The sequence below is a fragment of the Macrobrachium nipponense genome, chromosome 40, assembly GCF_015104395.2.
Source record: "Macrobrachium nipponense isolate FS-2020 chromosome 40, ASM1510439v2, whole genome shotgun sequence".
NCBI classification, from domain to species: Eukaryota; Metazoa; Arthropoda; class Malacostraca; order Decapoda; family Palaemonidae; genus Macrobrachium; species Macrobrachium nipponense.
This window is the reverse complement of record NC_061101.1, coordinates 31,199,549-31,207,713: the sequence shown is the minus strand read 5'-3', so window position 1 is coordinate 31,207,713 and position 8,165 is coordinate 31,199,549.

Genomic DNA, 8,165 nt, shown 5'->3' with positions numbered 1-8,165 from the left:
CACGGCGAAGTCGATTCCGTAGAATCTGAGGGACAGATGATAATTTGTCCCTGGACCTGACATTTGCTCGTGAGCGCCAGATTCTGGTTAGGTCTTTCAGTTTGGCTTTCATCAAGATGTTTGTCACTGATGCAAACTGGAGTGAACCCAGGATCCTTTCCTGAGTTCTTCTTGACGCAGTTTGTTGACTCAGAAATTGCTTTACTGACTTCGCTATTTCTTTCCTCTTGGCTGATGGAATCGACAGAGTATGGGAGGATAGATTCCATTGGATGCCCAGCCACTGAAAGTTTGACTCTGGAGTGAGTCTGACTTGGTCCTGTTTATCTTGAAGCCTAGATATTCCAGGAACTCAATCACTTTCAGTGTTGCTTTGTGGCATTCCTCGACTGTTGGGAGCCCAGATTTAACCAATTCGTTCGAGATACGGCTACTACCATAACCCCTTGCGATCTTAGTTGTTGAACTTACTACTTCGCCAACTTCGTGAAAAACACCCTGGGTGCTACGTTGAGCCCGAAAGGAACTACCTTGAAGGAGAATGTCTGGTCTCCTATCTTGAAGCCCAGATACGGACGGAAGTGTCTTGCAATAGGGATATGATAGTAAGCGTCTGTAAGATCGATAGAGGTGGTGACGGCCCACGGGGAAGTAAGGTCCGTACCTGCGAGATCGTGAGCATCTTGAACTTGTCGCAGCGAATGGCTAAGTTTAAGCGGGACAAGTCTAAGATTACCCTTCTTTTTGTGAGCCTTTCTTTGGAACGCTGAACAAGCGTCCTTGAAATTTTAATCTGTTGACTCTTGCTATAGCTCCTTTCTGAAGGAGGTCCTCCGCATACTCCGTCAATTCTTTGGATGGAAGTTGGCGGAAAGGTCTGGATGGGGGCGGGTTCGCTACCCAACTCCAACCCAGGCCTTTTGACACAATGCTTTGCGCCCACTTGCTGAAATTCCACCGGTGGCGGAAGTGAAACAGCCTCCCTCCTACCTGAAAGTCCTCATTGATGTTGGTAGCCTCCTCGGCCTCCCCTGAAATGCTTTCCTCTATTTAAAAGGACCTCCGATCCTCTCCCACGAAATGGATCGCTACCTCTGCCTCCCTTACCGAGCGGTCATACTTCTGGGAAGCCTGACCCTCGAAGACTTGATTGAAGGCTGGAGAGAGAGCGTAAGAGGTGGAGGGTTGAGGCTGGGGGGGAAATGACATAAATTGGCTGCGACTGAGCCTTGGAGGTAGAAGGTTGGGCTGCTTGCACCAACGGGACAGCTGGAACCGGCATGAGTAAAGCGTGGCTGTTTTCTTCTGGTAAGGCTGGAAACGTCTGGGTTTCCTTTGAGCCTTACCCCTGACCACTTGATCTTGGCGTCTCTTGGCCGTAAGACCCCAACGATCTTTAAGGCTTGGTTTAGTCTTGTAGCCTCTGCCTGGACCTACCTCCTTCACCATCGCCTCTGGGAAGAGGTCTGCTCCCCAGATGTTCGATGCAAGCAACTTATTCGGTTCATGCCGAATCGTTGCTTCTTGGAGGACATGTTTCCTACAGTTTGTTCTAGCCCGTGGCGAACTCAAACATATCAGACTGCACCGTTTGAGTCAGAGACTGGTGAGAAGCTTAAAAAGTGGCTCAGAACCATAGGAAATGGTAGCCACCTCGGTCATGGCCATGGTATTGATAGACTGGCTAACCTAGACTTGGCATCAAATTCTGCCTGAATGAGGCTATCGGGAAGCCTAGGCAGCTTCTCACCAAACTGCTCCATAGCACAGTCTGGTTTGAGTTTGCCCGCCGAAAAAGTGTGGGCAGATCTTCCCACAACTCACCGGCTTGATGGGGAAGTAAAGAGACGTAGGGTCCGCTTCTTTCAGCTGAGGGCATCGAATCCCCCTTCTGGGCTGCTGGAATGGTAGTCGTAGCAATCTTTGTCAAGAAAGGGAGCAGGGTACTCTCTTCCATTGTAAAGATTGTAAAAGGACTCTTAAATGGCTGTATCTTCGTGTTGGAACAGTCCATGTTCCTCTAGACACCTGAGCCATTCTCTTTGAGCCTGGTCTCGTGAATAGAGGACTGTCTCTCTCGGTACCTTATCGTCTCGAAGCAAGGCCGAGGCGGTGAGCCTGGCGTAGCCGATGAACGGAGGCTGAAGGTCTTCCGGGTAGAACTCGAAGTCTTCAATCCTCCGAGTTCCACATTCCGGGATAGAGATAAAGCCCGTCTTGGAAGGGGCGTATGACGCTACTCTCCAAGGATTGTTCATAGAGAACGGAGGTAGAGAGTCATACAGAGGCAATTGCGCTCCCCCTGTGCTGAAAGGTGGGGGAGAAGCTAGTGGAGCTTGGCTCAGTCCGGCTATAATGTTGTCCTGAGAGTTGATCCTATCAGACAACCGGGAGATCATTTGTTCCATACTGGTTTTCAGAGAACCAACCAGATCGCCCACTTGTTGCAATAGGCCAGCGTTGGAATCCAAAGCCGGAGCTGCTGCGGAGGTGGACGGGTGGCTCTGAACCGGAACCAAAGGTAGTGGAACTGTTGACTCCGCTGGAGTGTGTGATCTCCCCCTGGAGGATCTACTCCTAGAGGATTTGGAGCCGGACCCAGAAGCTTTAGACCTCTCTGCTCCGGGGTTTCTAGCCCGGAGGGAGACTTACGAGATGAAGATGACGCCGACGCCGTCTTTTTAGACGACGACGACGTCTAAGTCAAGGTTTTGACTGCTTGACCTTTGACCTTAGGTCTAACGGAAGCATCAGGAGAAGTATACAATTCTGTACCTGTAAAGCCTTGGAAGGATGGAGAGGTGCAGGGGTAGAAGATCCAGTGGCACCCAAGGGCATCCCTTGGGCGTCCAACGTACCTACCTCGACCAACAGGTCGTCTACACCTACCATGGGTTCGATATTAAGATCCAATGTCGCGACTTCCGAGGAGATGTCCTGGCCTGGATCCGTCAACGAGGCAGCGAGCTGTTGTTGAATGAACGCAATAGTCGGGGCCGCCTCTGCTGGGTCGACGTAGCCCGTTGACTTGCCTCCGGGAAGATCAGTACCGCCAACCTCTTCTCAAGAATGTAGGGCATACCCTTGGCGGCGTTCTTCCCAAACCGCCGACCCAGGCCCGCAGGGTTGCCAGTGCGGTATCCCTCACAGCCGGAGCCTGGAAGAGAGGGTATTTATTAGATTTAAGATTAAACTTAAAACTAAAACTAAATTAAAGCTTAACTTAAAATTATAGGGGATGCGAAATCCCTTGTATTTTTATCTTAAGTTTAAGAAAGATTGAATTTAGAAAACTTAAGAACTATAACGAAGTGGGGACTGGCTAACGGAGTTGGAATACTTACCCCGTCTAAAAGCTGGCTCACCAGATCATAACAGATGGTGCATGTCTCGTGATACCAGACCTGGAGGTCCCCGTGGCGGAGTTTCGCGCATGGAGCATGGACCGGCAAACTTCATGTCCACAGGGATCTTGAAGTGTGGCGGCGCATCCCGGATGCCTCACAGTTGGTGGTCTGTAAGTGAAAAGACACATGAGTATCTTAAAGGCTATCACTTACAGGCTAAAGGACAGAAGAACTCCGTTGCATGCCGGAGCTCGGAAAAATTTTGGGCATAACCCCTCCCTTAATGCCTGAATAGGCTATAACCCCGGAGAGGATCCGGTGAGGCAGATAAGGGAGGGGGGATGGTTTAAGGTAGCTTAAGATAAACTTACTAGTTTAACATAACAGATTCTTAAACCTATAAAATTCGAACGTACCGGACTAAGTCCATGGCGTGGCGGAGCGACTGTCGCGACTCAGCGCGACGGAGGGGTTAGTAGAGACCAACTGTATGCCTCGGTCCACCCTGCGGGGTGGACTAGCACCTTTCCACTTGGATGCCGGAGCTCCGGTAGAAAAGGAGCCCCAGTAAGGTGGGAAAGGGCGAGAGGGCACACAGACTCGCGCTAGCAACGGAGCGACGGAGTAGCGACGGAGGGGGGAAAGGCCAGTCCCCACCCCCCCCCCCCTTAGCCATCCGGCCGGACCGAGAAGCTGGAGAGGTCGAGTCCAGTCTGGGTCTGTCCCGTACCCTCTACTCCTCCGCCTGGGGGGAGAGGGAGGCAGGCTCGGGTATGCGGAGCGAGCGTGATCAGACAGGCGTCTGGCTGCTCCGTGATCACGGAGTGACCACGGGGCGGGGGGTAACAACAAAACAATGAAACAATAAGGCCTAGAAAACACAACCGGCTGATCAGAGAGATGCTATAGGAAGCAACCGAAACTGAAGAGCGGGTAGCACATGGGTCCCTATGGGCCATAACCTAGGCTAGGTGAAGCCAGACGCCTACACTAAATAACATAAATATAAAATAAAAAAAATAAATCATTGAAAGAAAGAAAACAAAATAGTAGGAGAAAAAATCCAGGAGTGTACGACTAATCCGAAAGAAAGTCTACCCACTCAAAGCTAGCCGGGGCCGATACTAAAGAGCCGTGGCTAGGGTCTGGATAGAAGGAGCCTACGTAAGGTAAAAAGACATGCATGCATGACATAAACCGTGTAGACTGTACCCTAAAAACAAATAGGATGATTAAAAAATAGAGCGTACTAAAGTAAGGAATGTTCTGGGTATGGGAGACCAAGAACGAACCCGCCACGAGGCAGAACCATGCTGCCCATGCTTCCGACCTAGAGTTCGTATTTATACCTAAAAAACGGCAAATACTGGCTCAGGGACGGAAAAAACCAAATAGCATAAACATTGAGTATATCTTAACTTAGCTGCTGCGATGGCTGCACGCTCCATGAAAAGTAAATCCAAAAATAAGGGCACAAAAAACACAGAGCAAAAAAGGGCACGTGTATACATGTGCGCTAACTGAAAAGGATGGCCACCAGAGGCGCAGCAGTCGGCAGCATGGGATGGAGGAGTAGTGGTTGCTGCCCACTCTGTGGGTCGGCTCTCCTCTTGTGGGGATTTTGTGTAGGTGGGAGATTTCTATTGGCAAGCGGCTCGTGGTAGTGGTCTCACTCGCCATAGTGTTTCATACCGACACCCTCTTGGAGGGTGAGCGAGTCAGTTGTACTGACCTTTTTCTTTATTTATTTATTCTCTGGTATGTGTTAGTACATTTACCCTAGAAATAATAGATTAAAGGATAATTTCGCGCAGCGACACGAGCTGAGCCCAGAAAACTAGAATTTTTGGATATTCTCATAGAAAAATGCCACAAATACTCAAATTTCCTGTGAATAATGGGTAGGTATGGTCCATAGAGAAATCTGCGAATGAGGGAGTCCATGAATCCCGAGAACGTGAATACGGAGGTTCACTGTATATCTGATCCTTGTCTATTTTATACGTATAGTAACAGATTTTCCTTATTTTGAACTCTGTCAGCCTCTGGATCAGGCTCTCATATTGTAAAATCTAAAGCACAACCTGAAATTGAGAGGTTTTATATTTATCAATTGGTTGATAACAGCAATGGCTTACTGTCACAAAACATACCTAATTCATATTTCTGTAAATTTTCAGGAATTGGGTGTTTGCCGTGTACATTAGCCTTATCAAGTTGATAAGCTAACTGCTCAACTTTTGACCAAAGTCTGACTTTCTTTGTAAAAACACCTTGCCTTACATCATTAATTCATTCTAAGACTCTAGGTTTAAGTAACTTTCCCTTCTCTTCTTAGGCTGACCTTATAAGGAGCAAAAGCATTGTGCCATTCTCCATCATTTTTGCAAAGCACTGAACATTGGGCACCACCTTCTAAAAAATTTCAAGCCCTTTTTCAGTGTGTGTGGAAAGGTCTGCTGCATTTTGCAATGGTGAAGCATTGCAAGTTTGGTTCTGGTTCCTGCTCCTCTTCTTGATGCTGCTATTCTTGAAGTTCCATCAGGGTTACTTCAGATAATGAGAGAAAATAATCCTCCTCTAACTTCACAAAGGCTTGGTTCCTGACCACCACCTCAAAGCCCTTGAAATCATGAACGAAATGGAGGCACAGCTTCCAGATAGATACCCATGCCCAAAATTTCGTTCCAAGTGGCTTTTTATATTTAGCGTGGCCTTGTAGATGTGCAACCCTTCAGAAAGTCACAGAGTGAGTAGACATTCAGTTCTATTGGAGCTAAAGCCTGCCTAAGTGTATGCTTAAGGTAGTAGCACTTGAAAAATGGCAATGATTTCCTGGTCCATCAGTTGCAAGAAAGGTTGTGTTGGAAGCAAGGTGAATGAGGATGAAGAACCAATATGTACGTACTCAATAATTATGTCACACAAGCTCAGGATTTGACATACATACAGCTGAGAGAGAGGCCTTCAGGGTATTCTTAGAGTTCAAGGATTTTATGGAGCATGTATTAACCAGTAGCAGCTTTCAGTCGCCTGCAACATAAAAATCAAATAGTCTTGCAATATTGAAGCTTGGCATGACCATTTGCTCCCTGGATATAAATGAATTGTTTTCCCTTTTCTTTTAGTAAAGACCAATCTCGTGTAAACTGAATATCACATGGAATTCAGCCATTGCTTATTCATTGGCTGACACATTCATGCCTTGGAATTTGATGTTTTGAAGATTGTCACTGCTTAAACAACTTAAACCATCCTGAATTTCCCTTGAATTCTGTCATTTTCTCATTAGTAACATGCTTGAGGTCATTGAACATAGGCAATGGGTTTTCCTGTGAAACATTGACGAGTTTACCATTTCTATATAGATCTTGTCTTTTTTCTTGTTGATGACAGTTATCTTCATTGCTGGAGTATCATCTTTGGTATGGGTTAAAATTTATGCCTTGTCATGAATGAATGTTGATACCCTCGTCTAACCTGAGTACAAAGCATGAGCTATAGTAGCAACTTTTTTACCCTTTCCGTGGCATCTTATCATGCCACCTTATCTCCTAATGCTATCACATGATGCTTGGTAGTACCAGCATTAACAGTAGAAAAATAATTTTTGGCCATTGGTCTTCAAGTTACAAATTCATATGTCTCAAATGAGACAATATGAGTAATACTTATGCAAACACATGTTTGAATAAACTGCCATGAACCAGTTCAGTGGGACATGGAACTATGGATCCTGAATGTCATTATATAAGTCAGTGTGGATTTTAATAATTTTTAAGCTTTCAAATAATTTTATACTTGACAGTATTTTATATATTTTAATATTTATTTTTTTCTATATGTAAGTTACGAAGTAATTACATTGCTCACAGTTTCAATTGCCAGCAGCTTAAAGATTTTGAAAATCGTGGTAGTGCTAGTGTAAGAACAACTTCAGCAAGGAGTTCAATGGTCTTGCCGGCTCTTGACTGAAGTTCAGTCGGTTTAGATTTTTAGATTTTCTATCAGAAAATAATTGATACATATTTAACTGAACACCTCTCCCATACAACATCCTTATAAGTATGAGTTGTAATATATGATAAATCATTGCGTTAAGCTTTCAATCCTTATATATTCCATTGGTATGTTGTCAAAATTCAAACAAGAATCCATTTAGATGAATTGGAAAGCTTTATTATCTGAATATGACCCCATGTGTCTATGTATCCACCAAAATGAATGGTATGATAAACAGATCAAAATTACTAGTTAGGCAATCAGTCTATGAAAACTGCGATGGAAAACCATGGTAGAATCATATGAAATTAGTTATTAAATCCTTCACTTCAATAGCCTGCCGTGACAAGTACTAATTTAAATAGCTATATACCGTTTGTAATACGCAATATAATAAATATATCACCACATTTATTATTACTACTTGGCGAGTTTATATAGATTTGGCACGGAAAGAGAATGTTTAGACTGGTCTAGCAGATAAGAACTTAAGTTGTTCAAACGAAAATTATGAACTCGATTATTTTTCTAACATCGCTGTATGCTCCGTTACTTAGCAAACATATCTAAGTGGCATATATCTGATGACATATATTCTGGTGATCATTATCCAGTGATGATAACTTACTGACAATTAAACCCAGTTCAGTAATTCCATCCCACACATTAAATATAAATAAAGTAAACTGGACAAAAAAAAATATATATATATATTTATTAGACAAACTAATTCGACTTATGATCTTTGAACAGAATCCAGTGAAACCACTCGATAAATCACAAATTTAATTGCTAATGTCTCGGACAAGTGTTTTA